Source organism: Rattus norvegicus, chromosome 11 (assembly GCF_021556685.1).
Source record: "Rattus norvegicus strain SHRSP/BbbUtx chromosome 11, alternate assembly SHRSP_T2T, whole genome shotgun sequence".
NCBI classification, from domain to species: domain Eukaryota; kingdom Metazoa; phylum Chordata; class Mammalia; order Rodentia; family Muridae; genus Rattus; species Rattus norvegicus.
This window is the reverse complement of record NC_141544.1, coordinates 81,965,119-81,980,947: the sequence shown is the minus strand read 5'-3', so window position 1 is coordinate 81,980,947 and position 15,829 is coordinate 81,965,119. Positions and strand designations below refer to the sequence as shown.

At 45.8% G+C, this 15,829-nt stretch overlaps 1 non-coding gene and 1 pseudogene across 1 annotated transcript; both read right to left on the bottom strand.

Moving 5' to 3' along the window:
• Positions 1-4,020: 4,020 nt before the first annotated feature.
• LOC120095807 (U6 spliceosomal RNA) lies at positions 4,021-4,127 on the bottom strand. The gene has a single exon (XR_015633821.1). It is a non-coding gene; the product is annotated as a U6 spliceosomal RNA (small nuclear RNA).
• Positions 4,128-9,633: 5,506 nt separating this feature from the next.
• On the bottom strand, positions 9,634-10,964 carry LOC148002636 (large ribosomal subunit protein uL10-like; annotated as a pseudogene).
• Between the last annotated feature and the right edge of the window lie 4,865 nt (positions 10,965-15,829).

The window sequence follows — 15,829 nt, the reverse complement described above, 5'->3', positions numbered from 1 at the left end:
GATTTTTTATTTAAGTTTTTTACTTATTCACTTTACATCCCAATCACTGCCCCCTCCCAGTCACCTTCTCTCACAATCCTTCCCCAGCCCCTCTGTTATGGCTACGACTGGTAATCAGGTTAACTATATTTGGAATGAATGACAATCCAGAATTGGAAGGCTCACCTTTAACCCTGATCTTAAGGCTGGGAGATACAAGTTTCTGACCTGGATCTTGGCATGGAGATCTTGAGGCAAAGTGGCTTTGAATCCCAGGAAACCAAGGCAAGGAGATCTCTGAGTTCAAGGTCAGTCTGGCACAAAGCTAGTCCCAGATCCAGGAAAGGTGGTACACATCTTTAATCGGGGCCATACCTTCTGCTGGAGACTTACAAAAGGACATTGGAAGAAGGAAGATTCTCTCTGCTTCACCTGCTTGCCTTGTGGGGCTGAGCCACTGCTAGATCCTTGGACTTCCATTCACAGCTGCTGCTGACCATTGTTGGGGAGTTGGACTACAGACTGTAAGTCATCAACAAATTCCCTTACTATATAGAGACTACCCATAGGTTCTGTGATTAAGAAGAACCCTGACTAATACACCTTCTCCTTCTCTTCTGAATGAGTGGGGGGCCTCTCTGGGTATTTCCCTATCCTGGCACTTCAAGTCCCTTGAAGACTAGGTACTGCCTCTCCCACTGAGGGCAGACAAGGCAGCCCAGCTATAAGAACATATCCCACCTACAGGCAACGTCTTTTGGGGTAGCCCACACTCTAGTTGTTCAAGACCCACATGAAGACCAAGATACACATCTATTACATATGCTCAGGGAGGCCTAGGTCCAGCCTGTGTATGCTCTTTGGTTGGTGATTCAGACTCTGAGAGCCCCAAGGGTCCAGGTTAGTTGACTTGTTGGTCTTCCTGTGGAGTTCCTATTCCCTTTGGGGTCTGCAATCCTTCCCCCTATAAGAATCTCCAAGCAAGCTCCATCCACTGTTTGATTGTAATGTCTGTATCTGAGCCAGCTGCTGTGTGGAGCTTCTCAGAGGACAACTTGCTCCCATCTGCAAGCATAACAGAGTGGCATTAATAGTGTTAGGGATTGGTGCTTGCCCATGGGGTGTGTCTCAAGTTGGGCTGGTTATTGGTTGGCCATTCCCTCAGTCTCTGCTCCATCCCCCATGCCTGCACTTCTTGTAGACAGGATAAATTTCGGGTTGAAAATTTTGTTGGTGGGTTCATGTTTCTATCGCTCCACTGGGGCTCCTGCCTGGCTACAGGAGGTGGCCTTCTCAGGTTCCATATCACCAGTGTAGCCAGTCACAGCTAAGGTCACCCCTATTGATTCTTGGGTGCCTCCCTTATCCCAGGTCTCTGTCTTGACCTGGAGATGTCCCTCACCTCCTCACCCCCATCAGTTGCAGATTCCCATTCATTTTCATGGCCATCTAACTGTCTCTCCTGTCCTTCTCCACACTTGATCCTGACCACACACTCCCCATTCCCTTCCCCATCCCCTCCCCCTTCCAGCTCCCTCCCTCCATCTTCCTCCTATGACTTTTGTTCCCCCTTCTAAGTGAAATTCAAGCTTCCTCACTTGGGCCTTCTTTCTTGTTTAGCTTCTTTGGATCTGTGAAGTGTAGTATGGTGCCTGTATTTTATGGCAAATAACCACTTCTAGATGAATAGATAGCGTGACTTGTCCTTTTGGGGCTAGGATACCTCACTCAGGATGATGAGAGAGTACAGTAGGGGTTGGGGATTTAGCTCAGTGGTAGAGCGCTTGCCTAGCAAGCGCAAGGCCCTGGGTTCGGTCCCCAGCTCCGGAAAAAAAAAAAAAAAAAAGAGTGCAGTAATTTCAGGCCAGGATCCACTGTTGGAGAGGGAGCACTGTGGCCAGACCACATTACAGAAGAACACAAGATATTTGGACTTCATAGAGCCTTTTGTCTTCGAGCTGATAAACTTGTGAAGAGACTTCTAGGCATTTTAGAGGAGTGCTGGTCTATGGCTGTGTTGAGTAAGAAGGCTGAATTCCTTCCGATTCCTTCCGATCAGAAAGGAGCAACCTGTTGCCTAGGGCCTCTGCTGAGTGAGCAGCCAGAGAAGAAAGATGCTACTGGTCCCTCCAAGAACAGTCAGGAAATGGTCCAGAGGACATAGTGGGAATCTTTTCACCCTGCTTCAGGGTTTCTGAGGAGTCAATCTCATGGATGATCAAAAAGGATCAGCTTCAGAAAGGAAGAAAAATCTCAAAATGCACCCAAGGTTAAATAGGCCAGCAGGGGATGCTGTGAAAGCACTGGGCACTGGACCTGCTAGAGTCACTGGATAGGGAAGGGGTACCAGGAGCTAGGAGGATAGAGAGGGGAAGAAATAGATCAAAGTTCCCATAGGCAGGGTCTAGAAAACATTGTTTCTAGGTAGGCTTTGCCTACAATCCCTTTTCAAATGATCTTGCTTACCACAACTAAAACATCTCACATTTTGATTTTTTTTTTCTTAAAACTTTTGGAAATCACTTCTCCTATCAGTAGCATCATAGACATGAGATCTAATATCAGCCATATTTCTAACCTATTCTAATCACCCTATGCATTCTGAACTAGTATTTTCAAAAGCCAAAGATTCCATTATTATTTGTCTGACTTCTGAATCCGATACGATTTCACTTACAGCTGAAGTCAATCTGTGAGAAATCAGTGAAGGCTTCTTTTGGGACATGTATAATTTTAGTAAATGATTCAGACCTCTTCCCTGATTCTTCCACCTTGTCCCAAGCACTTAAAGCTGGCAAACAACACAGGACCTGGTGTGATCATTAAATTCAAGCTGCCTTTGTAACCCAGCGTATTGACCTTCACCTGGCAACTGATCCTGGGAATAGGGAATCTAGGCCCCATGTCATTGTTCTGTGGCCCTACCTTCCTCTTTCCACCAGGTTCGGCTTTGTAACTGAGGACCAGCTTCCAGTATTGCTGTTGCCAAATCTTTCTGGTCTTGGGGGATGATTCTGTTCTGAGTTGCCCATGAATTTAATATATGCTTCACATAGGGTAAATGCACACCATATGAAATGATTACTTCCTTGAATCTTCTCAAATCTAATACGTATATAGGATTCCACTTAACTTCTTCGTAACCTTGAGGGTACCTAGCATATGCTGGTAGTTCTTGTATAGTAACTGGGTAAACTAAGCTTGGTTTTCTAACAATCTTGTTAGAAAGGTTTCTAACAACCCTCTTCAGTTTCATCATGTGGTGGCATGATATGTTCTTGTCTAAATTTCTGTGTCTAAGTAATTTCTTATTTTCTTTTTTTTTCTTTATTAACTTGAGTATTTCTTATTTACATTTCGATTGTTATTCCCCTTCCCCGGCCAACATCCCCCTAACCCCTCCCCCCTTCTATATGGGCTTCCCCTCCCCATCCTGCCCCCATTACCACCCTCCCCCAACAATCACGTTCACTGGGGGTTCAGTCTTGGCAGGACCAAGGGCTTCCCCTTCCACTGGTGCTCTTACTAGGCTATTCATTGCTACCTATGAGGTTGGAGTCCAGGGTCAGTCCATGTATAGTCTTTGGGTAGTGGCTTAGTCCCTGGAAGCTCTGGTTGGTTGGCATTGTTGTTCATATGGGGTCTGGAGACCCTTCAAGCTCTTCCAGTCCTTTCTCTGATTCCTTCAACGGGGGGGAGGAGGGCGGTCTCAGTTCAGTAGATTGCTGCTGGCATTCACCTATGTATTTGCTGTATTCTGGCTGTGTCTCTCAGGAGAGATCTACATCCGGTTCCTGTCAGCCTGCACTTCTTTGCTTCATCCATCTTATCTAGTTTGGTGGCTGTATATGTATGGGCCACATGTGGGGCAGGCTCTGAATGGGTGTTCCTTCAGTCTCTGTTCTAAACTTTGCCTCTCTCTTCCCTGCCAAGGGTATTCTTGTTCCCCTTTTAAAGAAGGAGTGAAGCATTCGCATTTTGGTCATCCGTCTTGAGTTTCATGTGTTCTGTGCATCTAGGGTAATTCAAGCATTTGGGCTAAAAAATAGGGAACGCTTCACGAATTTGCGTGTCATCCTCGCGCAGGGGCCATGCTAATCTTCTCTGTATTGTTCCAATTTTAGTATATGTGCTGCTGAAGCGAGCACGTATTTTCTTATTTTCATCTATAGGTCTCTCTAAGACTCGTATCTTATCAGTCCACTTTTCATATTTGGCGCCAAAAACCTACTATGGCTAGTAAGGATAAAATATGAATTACCAGACTAATAGTAATTATTCTGAGTATTAAGTCATTTATCTTTTCATTTTTTGCTTCTATTTTCAGGACATCTAAAGTAGCACTATACAGTGTCCTCACATCCTGCATTATGATGTATTTCCCATCCTTAATGTGGAAAAGATATTTTCTTTTAATATTACTTAACTCTCCTCAAGGTCTTCCAAGGTGTCTTACAAAATCTGATGACTTTTGAGTTTGTCTGCAGCCAGCCTGAGTTCTGCATCTGTGTGGTTGTGCCCAACATTAGGTGCCAAATACTGTTGTTGTTGTTGTTGTTGTTGTTGTTGTTGTTGTTGTTGTTTTTAACAAAATTTCAGTCCTTCTATTTTACCCATGAAGTCCTGGGAGCCAGGTGCTGGGGTGAAAGCCTGCTAGCTCAGAGAGGCGGTGTAAGTACCCAGCTGACCTTCCTCCTCAGCCAATGTTCAAGAAGGAATGCCCTCTCTCATGCCATCTCAAAAACCCTCCTTCAAGCTGAATGTCTCTCCCTTCTACTTCCTGTGCATCTCCATCTGAGGGAGTCAGGGACTCCCTCTTACTCTGTTTTTTTTTTTTTTTCCTTAATTCTATGTTCACTTTCTGTCAAGTGGTTGCTTGCTCTGCCTCTTTACCTACAGTTGACTTTATTTAATCCCGTTTGCAATATTCGTGCAGAAAGCTCTTGGATTAAAGGTGTGTGCTAAGGCTAAGCCACACAACTAAAAACAGGTTTTTACAATACAATAACACAGTCTCGCAGATTGGAGTGTGATCAAATATCCTACAACAGTGGGACCACACATACCCTCACCACATGACTGCCATGTATAACTTAGGAAGAGGTAAGTGACTCAACTATGACATGGGAAAAGGCCTGACAAGGAGTCTCTAGTGTGAAAACTATTGCTTGTCCTCTCCTTATGGGCCAGGATAGTTAGTTATAAGGCAGACAAGGAGAGGAATGGGAACTGGTTTGGGGTTTTGTTTTGTTTTGTTTTTTGTCTTTTTCATATTTTGGCCTGAGGTCAGCCACTGCTAGGGGTAGCTCAAGAGGTAGGGTATGTCATGAGTTAAGGAATGTCATATGACTGATAAATATCTGTGTGGTGGCTATTACTGGGATTGATGGGACAGAGAGGCAAGAGTCTAGAAAAACAACTTGGAACCAAATTACTTTTAGTTTGGGAGATTGTCATTGTTTAACCAAAATGGAGGAGCATTCCAAAAGTGCATGGCTGAAATTTCTAAGGCATCTTAAAGACACAGTATGTGGAAAGAGACCATAGTATGACCTCAACAGGTGAGACCGTGTTTATTAGCAAGCAGTAAAGGGGGCAGCCTCTCTCACGGGGAGGTAACAGAGGGGTCTGCAGAGGGACGAGACAGACTGATATATGATAGCACATATCCTTTATGGGATATGGGGTGAGGGCTTGGGAATGAGGAAATTATAGCCATAGGGGGTTATGTGGAGGTCTGCAGTCTTTCCTTCATGAGATTCTTTGCCTAAGGTGAAGGCAGATTATCTTGGGAGACACTTTCTCAATGGTCATTCCTTTCTGGGTTGGTTATAACAATTGGGCAGGTCAGCTGCACATTGGAATCCTATTTTTTTTTCTTTTCTTTTTTTTCGGAGCTGGGGACCGAACCCATGGAATCCTATTTTAACAACCAAGGTGCTCTATCATCCCAGAGTCTAAAAGAGTAGGAAAGGGGAGGGAACAGGAGTGTCCACACTTTCTTAACTGCTTCAAGCAGTTACCTATACAGCCTAACACACATAGACACATGCTGCAGGTTATCTGTGGCCACCACACCCTGTGAGTTGAGATTTTAAAAAGAAAACTTTTATTATTATTATTATTATTATTATTATTATTATTATTATTATTATTATTTCTCATACTCATAGAAACTTGTTTCTAGTAACCAGAAGGCTTTCCTCCCCTTTAAAGGTAACCGTGAAGAAAGAGCTGTTGTCTCTTTTTGAAATAACAACCAACAAGTTCAAATTCAACTGTAGGCTAGTGGGAAGACGGCACATACATGTAATCCCAGTACTCAGGAGGCAGAGGATCTCTGAGTTCCAGGACAGCCAGCTACAAAGAGAAACCCTGTCTCAAAAACATATTTTACTTTTTATGTATGTGTATGGGGGTGTGGGATATTTGGGGACTATAATGGCCCAGGGTTATGGAGGAGAAAGGGTTGAGGGAGTTTAACACTAATGACCTCAGGGGTTGGGGATTTGGCTCAGTGGTAGAGCGCTCCAAAAAAAAGAAAAGAAAAAAACAAAAAACAAAAGAACAAAAAAAAAAACCCACTAATGACCTCAAACATGAGGACCGCAGGAGTTGGCTATCCCCCCTCCCAACCTGGCACCTAAAGTCGGGCCCCCCACCATCAACCCTACGAAGAATTTATTACCCTGACAGTGATCTGGCTGCACTCCCAGTTCAACCTTACTAAGTTTCCCCACCCCTACAGCCCCTGAGTCTGTAGGTGAAGCATCTTCAATATGTCTGCCCTGGCTAGTGGTACAAAGCCACACAAACCTTTTCCCAGAGACCCCAGCCCCCTCCCCAGGGACATAAATGTCCCCTTCCCCCCCAATAAATGAACCCGTGTGCTCACTGCCCGTGCGTTCATCAGATCCTGCACTGCACCTCACTGCACCGGGTTAAGCCCCTCTACCTCCAGTCCATTTGCCATAGGAAGAGACACAGCACAGCAGGGTGTGTGCAGGAACTTCTGGAGGCCAGGAGAGGGGGTCAGATCCTCTAGAGCTGGAATTCCAGGGGGGGGGGTGTGAGCTGCCTGATGTGGGTGCCACAGACTGAACTTGAGTCCTCTGGAAGGGCAGCAAAGGCTCTTAACCACTTAGCCATCTTTAATTAACTCTATTAATATTAGGCTGGAGAGATGACTCAGCAGGTAAGAATACTGACTGCCCTTCCAGAGGTCCTGAGTTCAAATCCCGGCAACCACATGGTGGCTCACAACCATCTGTAATGGGATCTGATGCCTCTTCTGGTGTGTCTGAAGACAGCTGCAGTGTCTTCACAAAACAAATCTTTTTAAAAACAAAAAAACCCAAAACCTCCATTAGTATTTTAACTTGATTGCCTCCTGGGAGGTCTAAGGTGAAATAAACCCTTTTCTTCCCCCACGTTGCAAACTAGCACAACTTTTCAGCTAATTCCCAGATCTAAATTTATGGCCCTCTGCGAATCTTACTCTTATGGGAAGCTATAGGAAAGTAAAGGTGTGAACAAGAGACACGAACCCTTTAATTTTATAAACAGCAGCATTGAAATTAAATCCAAGGACACTCATTCCGTTCTGCTAGCCGCTGTTCAGGACTGCTGTTGTGTGGAGGAAGGAATCTCTCCATAATAATAAAAAATCCATAATAATAACTTTTCATTAGTACGTTCTCCCAGCCCATGCAAATGTACCCCTTCCCAAAGTCCAGACGTAGTACTGTCCAGATGGGCATGCAGATGCATTTCATGGAAGATAATAAGTTATTGCCAGGCAGGCCTTTAATCCCGGTGCTCAGGAAGCAGAGGCAGGCAGATCTCTGAGTTTGTTCTGAGGCCAACCTGGTCTACAGAGCAAGTTTCAGGACTACACAGAGAGACCCCGTCTCAAGAGAAAAATTAAAGCAAAAAGAGAGAATTAGAGTTATCCTGACACTGCTGCTTCTAGTAAAGCAGACATTTCAAGGTGACACAGGATACAATGATCTCTTCCTCATTTTGAATTTCTTTCCATTTTTAGTTTTTGTTTCCTCTTTTCAAGACAGGGTTTCTCTGTGTAGCTCTGGATATCCTAGAGGTCACTCTGTAGACCAGGTTGGCCTTGAACTCCGAGATCTTCCTGCCTCTGCTTCTCTGGGACTAAAAGCATGTGCCACCACCGCCTGGCCCACTAATTTCGGATTTTTCCCTTGGAGATGACTCTTAAGCTAGAACAGGATAGACTGTGATGGGAGCAAGTAAATATGGCACTGCGGTTTCTGGCATTAAGGGGGTCCCAGCGACTGACAGGTGTCAAAACGAGATGAAGAGAAGTGTTTGGGGAGCCACGGTCAGTGAAGGGTAGAGTCTGACAAAAGCATTGGAGAAGAGAGGAATGCATGGTGGCCATGTCTCTTCTTCGCCATGAGTTGGATAAAGAAGGTGGACAGGAGGAGTGAGGCCGGGAAGTCAGGAGTGGAAGGCACATGCAGTGTGACTGGGATGGGAGCTGGGAACAGGAGGTTTGAGCAGAAAACAGCATGGTTGGCTTCAAAGTCACTCTGACCTCACATTTTGACAGCCCCCGCAACAGTGCTCTCGGACATGTTTGAGGTCTTCTAAGTTCCAGAGCTGCATATATAACAAACCACACTATCATCTGACTAAACGGCCCTGCTCAAACTTGCAGGAGATGGGATTCTTTCCATTTTACCAGTAGAGTTAAGCAAGACGTCAGGGCTCAAGATACCCAGATGAGTATCTCTAAGGCAATTAGACAATTTAAATGAGCTCCCGAGCTGGGCTCCTTTGGTCTCACAGCTGCCTTGAATACCTTCATGACTGCAGGGGTGGGAGTTGGGGGTGGGTGCTAAAGTCCTCACAGCCTGCCTCAGCCTCCTCCTCAGACCCTATCCTGGTGTCCTACAGAGTAAATCCATCACACCACACAAGCCAGGCCCAAACCAATGTCCTCCCCCTTCTCAAGAAGTGGCTGAAGTATCAAAACAGGATGTGCGAATGTTTCATTTCCCTGTGGAAAGTTGGAGGTCTTCCCAAGAGAGTGAAGATACAGGACTCTGTTGGATGTTAAACACTAGCAGTCCCCAAACTTTCCATAGTCTGTTCCCTCAGAGCTTCTGGTCTGAAGAGGTGATCTCCCAGAGAGTTTTTTGGCTTGAGCTCAGGCCCAGAGGAGCTCCATTTTACTGAAAATCTAGAGGTGGCCATGGGGAGAGGCCCCAGGACTGTACAGGTCGTCCCCTGCATTTGCAGAGCACGAAAGCAGAGGGCACAGACTGCAGGAGCAACGGCCTTGAGAAGTAGCAGGAAGAACCTTGCAACACACCTTGCAGGTTAATGGGAGACCAAAACAGGAACCATATACTTTGCTGGCTAAGGGTTCTGTTTGTTAAGGCAGTTAGGAATACGTTCATCTGTCCTGTGCTTGTTTGACCCGTCCGCTCTGGATATGCTTGTGCACATGTGGGCGGGAGGTACGTGTACAGGAAATACGTCAGGATGTATGCTTGCCCCTGACTGGACCTGACGAGAAATGCAATAAAGTAGGCTTTGCCTTTTTTTTTTTTTTAAGAAGCCTTTATTTCCACCTTTCTCAAATGGAGCAGGCTAACTTGGTAGCTTTGGGGGGGATTAGTCAAAGAGACCGAATCCCATATGCTCTTTCAATTCGTCCGACTCCTCCTTGGCTTCAGCCTTGACTGGGTTTGCGGCAGTAGCAACAGGGGCCACAGCCTCAAGTGCTGATAGCTCCGCCAGGAAGGCCTTGACCTTTTCAGCCGGTGGGAAGGTGTGTAATCAGTCTCCACGGACAAAGCCAGGTCCCGTTTGTACCCATTGATGATGGAGTGAGGCACTGGGGCAACAGTCGGGTAGCCAATCTGCAGACAGACGGCGGCCACATTGCGTTCATCCTCGAGAGTGTAGGGTCTGCTCTGTGATGTCCAGCACCTCAGGGTTGTAAATGCTGCCATTGTCGAAAACCTGCCGGATGATCAGCCTAACGGGGCAGGGGGGAGATGTGCGGCGTGTTCAGCAGTGTGGCTTCACTGGCTCCTACCTTGTCTCCAGTTTTTATCAGCTGCACATCGCTCAGAATTTCAATGGTACCTCTGGAGATGTTAGTGGCGATGCCTAACATCTCCAGTATGAGAAAGAGCGCTTTTCAGGCCCCAGACCAGTGTTCTGAGCACGCGCAGTGACCTCACATGGCGCCAGGGCATCAGCTTCAGTGGCAGCTGGCACCTTATTGGCCAGCAGCATGTCCCTAATCTCAGTGAGGTCCCCCTTGGTGAACACGAAGCCCACGTTCCCCCGGATGTGAGTTTCTCCAGAGCTAGTTTGTTCTCCAGGTGGCCCCTGATGGCCTTGCGCATCGTGGCGTTCTTGCCCATCAGCACCACAGCCTTCCCTCGGAGGGACATGCGGATCTGCTATATCTGCTTGGAGCCCACATTGTCTGCTCCCACAATGAGGCATTTTGGGTAATCATCCAAAAGTTGGATGATCTTTTTTCTTTTTTTTTTTAAAGCATGTTTCTCCTTTTTAAAACTTATTTATGGGCTGGAGAGATGGCTCAGTGGTTAAGAGCCCCGACTGCTCTTCCAGAGGTCCTGAGTTCAATTCCCAGCAACCACATGGTGGCTCACAACCATCTGTAAGGAGATCTGATGCCCTCTTCTGGTGTGTCTGAAGACAGCTACAGTGTACTTATATATAATAAATGAATAAATCTTTAAAAAAATTTATTTGTTTTACATATATGAGTCTTCAGACACATCAGAAGAGGGTATTAGATCCCATTATAGATGGTTGTGAGGCACCATGTGGTTGCTGGGAATTGAACTCAGGACCTCTGGAAGAGCAGTCAGTGCTCTTAACCACTGAACCATCTGTCCAGCCCCAAATTGGATGATCTTAAGGAAGTGGTTGGACGTCCAGGTCGCCCTGTCTTCCCTGGGCATCATGGCAGTTCTTCAGGGATTGCCACTCCGGGTTTAAAATGATGTCACTCTAATGAAGACGCTTGGGGAGAGCGGGTTTTGCCTTTTTAAGTCTCAGCAAAACTCATGGCCATTTTCTGAGAACCCCAGAGTGGTCCTGGCCAGAACCCATCCATCTTCCTAGCCAGTATTTAATTAAAGCCTACTTCGAATTTATCTTGAATTTGTGGTAGTGGTCTTATTCTTGCCCTGTGGGATTAACAGATGCTGGGCTGTCTTTTGGCAGGTTGAATTTGAGTGGGTCACCCAGGCACCTGAGAATAAAGCTTATAAATACTACTTAGACTTTAAGGGGTGTGTGTGTCTGAGAAAATCCTATGACTCTCACAGAGATCCGAATGGGAATGTATGTACAGCAACTGACCTTCAGCTCATCATGTGCCTTCTCTGAGGTAATGCTTGGTATTTGTATGCCTCAGAGCTAGTTTGTTTCTACAAAAGCTCTTGGGAGCAGGTAATTACAGAAGATTTTAGTGGGCCTTCTATGCTGTCCATTTGTCTATGACGACTGATCACGAAACAAGAATGCTTCTTTTAATATTCCAAATGCTTCTGTTGCTGGATAAGAATGGCGCACTTTGGAAAGATCTCTCCCCTGGAGTCACTTGATGGATACACGTCATCAGAGAGAGCTCCAGGGTTACTCTGGAGAAACTCTTTATTACTTAGGCTCCACATGGCCTGCTACCCAGCAAATACCTGATATTTTATCAAAACACCAGTGAACAAGAGGAGGAGAACGGGAATATGGGGCTACAGAGGCGTGGCCAATCTTAGTCGTAAAGTCTAGTCTGTGAGCAAGTGGGAAATCTGAGGCATCTCTGAGACAGGAAATAGGCGCCAGACAGGTGGTCCCAGAGCAAGTTCAGACTGAGGTTCATGATGAGGCACCGAAGACTCTGGCACTGGGTAGGTGCCCTCTGCTGCTCAGGCCTCAATATAGGTTTGGACCCAGCCCAGGGACTGTGCCTAACATCTAGAGAAAACCTGGCCAGGGCCAAGGCTGCACCCCCAGAAACTGACTGCCCAGAGATATCAAGATAGGCTGGAGTGGTATCTACATGTACATTTTTTGAGAAAGTTCTGGGTTGGTCAGAAACATCCTGATTAGAGCTGCCTGTGACAGGATAATCTTAGAGTCTGTTCTAGGCCAGAGTTGATTGTCGATAAACTCCGGCGACCACCCTCCTTGCCTTCGTGAGCTTGCTTGGGATCAGACAAGTGGAAAGGGGGAAGTGGGCCCAGTCTATTGCCACACTCAACAGAACTTTAACCTGACTCCCTATCAAGGTTCCCTAAACACTTCAAGACCTGTTCCCTCTGTGTCTTGTGACACAAAGGAAGCGGGCAGTGGGAAGGGAGCTGTGGAAGATAGTAATTCTTATGTTTGCTTCCTTGTTGGATTTGTTTGTTTGTTCGCAATTGTGACATTGATGGTATTTGCTTTAGAAAAATCCTACCCTCGCCCTAGCCTGCTCGTGGCCTATCTACCAGAGAGGTTTCAGAGCAGAGCTAGCTAAGTCAGCAGCCCTTTTGGGGACACTTGGTGGAGTTCACGGGCCGTTCTTCTGGTTTATAGTTTCAGAAACTCCGATTTATTAGTTCATTCAAGGTTATCACGTAATCTGCTACCCAAGGGCACAGAACACTGATTTACAAGGATACTTTATTGGTTTGCACCAAGCAGGAGAACAAGTGTGCTCTTCAGAATGGGCTCTAGTGTCTCCTCGGGAGGGGAAATCCTCACAAGAATTAGGACAGGTGGATTGCTGGGTAATTTTCAACTCCCAGCAAAGGTACTACGGAATGGTCTTAAGGCTGTTTTATTTAACTTTGGGTAGGATAGCCCAAGAATTGTCAGTGTCATCGAGAAGAATTTTAGACTAATAGGCACATAGTTGGAACAACAACAAAAAAAGCTACCAGGCAGATGTCTTGCTAGCTGACCACACAGCTTGCCCAGTCTGTGAGGAGGGCAGAGACCTGGCTAATGTGATTTCCTCTCCTGCAGTCCCTACAGCTCAGCAACTCACCCCAACAAGGCACCAGCTCGCTCCCTCGTCAGAAATGCAGAGTCATGCCCCACTCCTTTGACCTTCTAAAGCAGAGTCAGCATTTTAAAATGCACATCTAAGTTTAAGAAGCGCTGAACTATGAGGCTCCCTATAGAAAGGCACTTTCACCCTAACTACAGCGGGGAAGTCTGTCTGCCGCTGTGATGTCTAGGTGAGATCTCCATCTTAGCCACAGTGGCTGTAACTCACCTGATAAGAGGAAGGTGTAGGGCTCAGTAGGATGGGGTCCTTTCCCAGAATTCCCTCTCTCCAGCCTGCTGCTCACGGTTACCTCCTAGAGTCGACGTTATTACAGAGGCCAAGGGTCTTCTTCAAATGCTCCAGTTCCTCACTGAAACCAGTGTATGTCTGTGTGTGTGTGTGTGTGTGTGTGTGTGTGTGTGTGTGTGTGTGTGTGTTTTTAAGACAAGTGCTTGCTCTTAGCCTGTCCTGAGCTAAGTGGTAGGCCAGGTCAGCCTTGAACTGGGGATTAAAGGTTTGTGTCACTTCACTGGGCTCTGAAGCAGTAACCATTGACTTATTTAATCTGTTTTTTATTTGTTTAATTTTAAGAATGACTTACTTCTTATTTTTGTGTACTGGTGTTTTGCCTGCATTTGTGCCTGTGTGAGGGTATGAGACATGAAAGGATCTGCTGGGCTCTGCCATTAAAAGCGGTGCCACTTGTAGCCAGTTATTTTGTTATCTATAAAATGGGTACAATTTCTGAGGCCAAAAAGATGACAGACACATAAGTCCCAGCTCTGAACGAGGAGAGTTTAGGGACTCTATTAACATGAGGTGACTCTGAGGCCTGGGAACCCCAGCCATGGAATACAATTCTTCTGACATTTAGGACGCCCTTGACATGAGCCAAAGGAAGCCAGGCCAGCCCTCCCAGAAGTGACCACCAAAAAATTTGCCTCCTTGACCACATTTCCATGTGGAAATGAAACTTTGGGCAGAACCGGTTACTAAACAGAGGGAAATTTTTGTCTACTATGTGTATTAGGCCAAGGAAACCAAAAATTTTCTGATGATTCAGTATTTTCCCTGCATATTGAATTTGCTTACTTGAGCTTTTTATTTCTTGTCTTCTTATATTCTTCTTCTTCTTCCTTTTAGTATAATAATTTTAATTGAACTCAGATCATCCAGACTGACAGCTGGCTCCTTTATCCTCTGAGCTACCCTGCTGAACCAAGGAGCCTCTTTCACAGTTGTTCATTTTCCCCAATTACATAGCAACAGCTGCAATTTCTTTTCAAAGGCTTCTTTTTTGTTGTCTTGTTGTGTGTTTGTTTTTTGGTTTTGGGGTGTTTTTGTTTTGTTTTGTTTTTGAGACAGGGTTTTGTTGCACAGAGATCTGGCTGTCCTGGAACTTGCTTGTAGACCAGGCTGGCCTCATACAGAGATGCAGGACCAAGTTGCCTCTGCCTCCCAAATGCTGGGATTTGAGGCATAAGCAATCGCCAACCAGTTTTCAAAGGACTCTCCTTAATCTAAAACAAACAAACAAAAAGCTTTCTGTTTAGTCAACGTTTGACCATATGATACATAGTTCATCTAAAGTATTAGGACATCAGATTTCCATTATGGAGGAAGGGGAATTCAGAGAGAGGAAGGCCTGGATGTGAGAAGAAGGAAGGTGAGAATGTGAAAACAAAATTAGCATAATTCTTTGAACTCCGACCTCAGCAAGGGCAGGTGTACAGATCCTGTGAAGGCTAAGCTGTCAGGAAGCAGGAATAGGCTCGCACCAAGAACGCTGAGGGGGTTGGGGATTTAGCTCAGTGGTAGAGTGCTTGCCTAGAAAGCGCAAGGCCCTGGGTTCGGTCCCCAGCTCCGAGAAAAAAAAAAAGAACGCTGAGTGGGACCGTCTCAAAGTTCCGCTTTGAACTTTCTACAACTGTCTGGTGTTGCCCCTCATTATAAATATGAATGCAGATTTTGAAATTGAATCTGGGGTTTAATAAAAAGTATCTCGTAGGTGCTGAATCCTCTCAAATTGCCCCACTCAAGTGGTCTCTGCAGCTCTGTTAACTGAGGAGTCTGGGGGGCAAGGTATGCGGTGCGGAAGTCTGGACCGTGACTGCGTTTCAGGAGCTACGTGGCCGGTTTGGGCGAAATATTCAACGCCTGTCTAACGGCAGTTGCCACATGTGGGAAATGGCACCAGACCTTAGTAGGTCCCCAGGCCTTCACACAACTGACTCCATGACAGAAGTACCATTCAGGCTGTAAAACTCAGTACACAGACAGCACCATCTGCCAACGCTGAAACAAAAGCCTAATCCATCAAAGTCTCCATGGTTCAGGGAAAGTCTCCAAATGGACTAACCTTGCTTTTTAGCCTCTGCAGTTCTGTTTCTTGCTAACTGTTCTTGTTAACTGAAGTGTGTCAACCCAGAACGTAGTTCTTGTGCTTCAAGGCTTGCCATGATAAAGGTACACTGTTACACTGGGATCCTGAACATTAGCTGGCAAGCTAATAAAGACGTTCTATTGCCTCAAACCCACATCTGAGCAGTTTTCTCCAATGAATACCCCACCACAATATCAGTTTTAATTTCTGAGGCTTGTGATAAGGACTACACGAACTGGTAGGTTTAAAGACTTATGACATCAGCACATAATATACGCTTAGTGAATCTCGGCTACTGTCCTTAGTTGCTAACGATAAGCGTGTTCTCAGCCAATAGATTAGATTATTTTTCATTGTCATCATTACTACTTTAAATTGTGTGTGTGCGTGTGTGTGCTTGTGTGTGC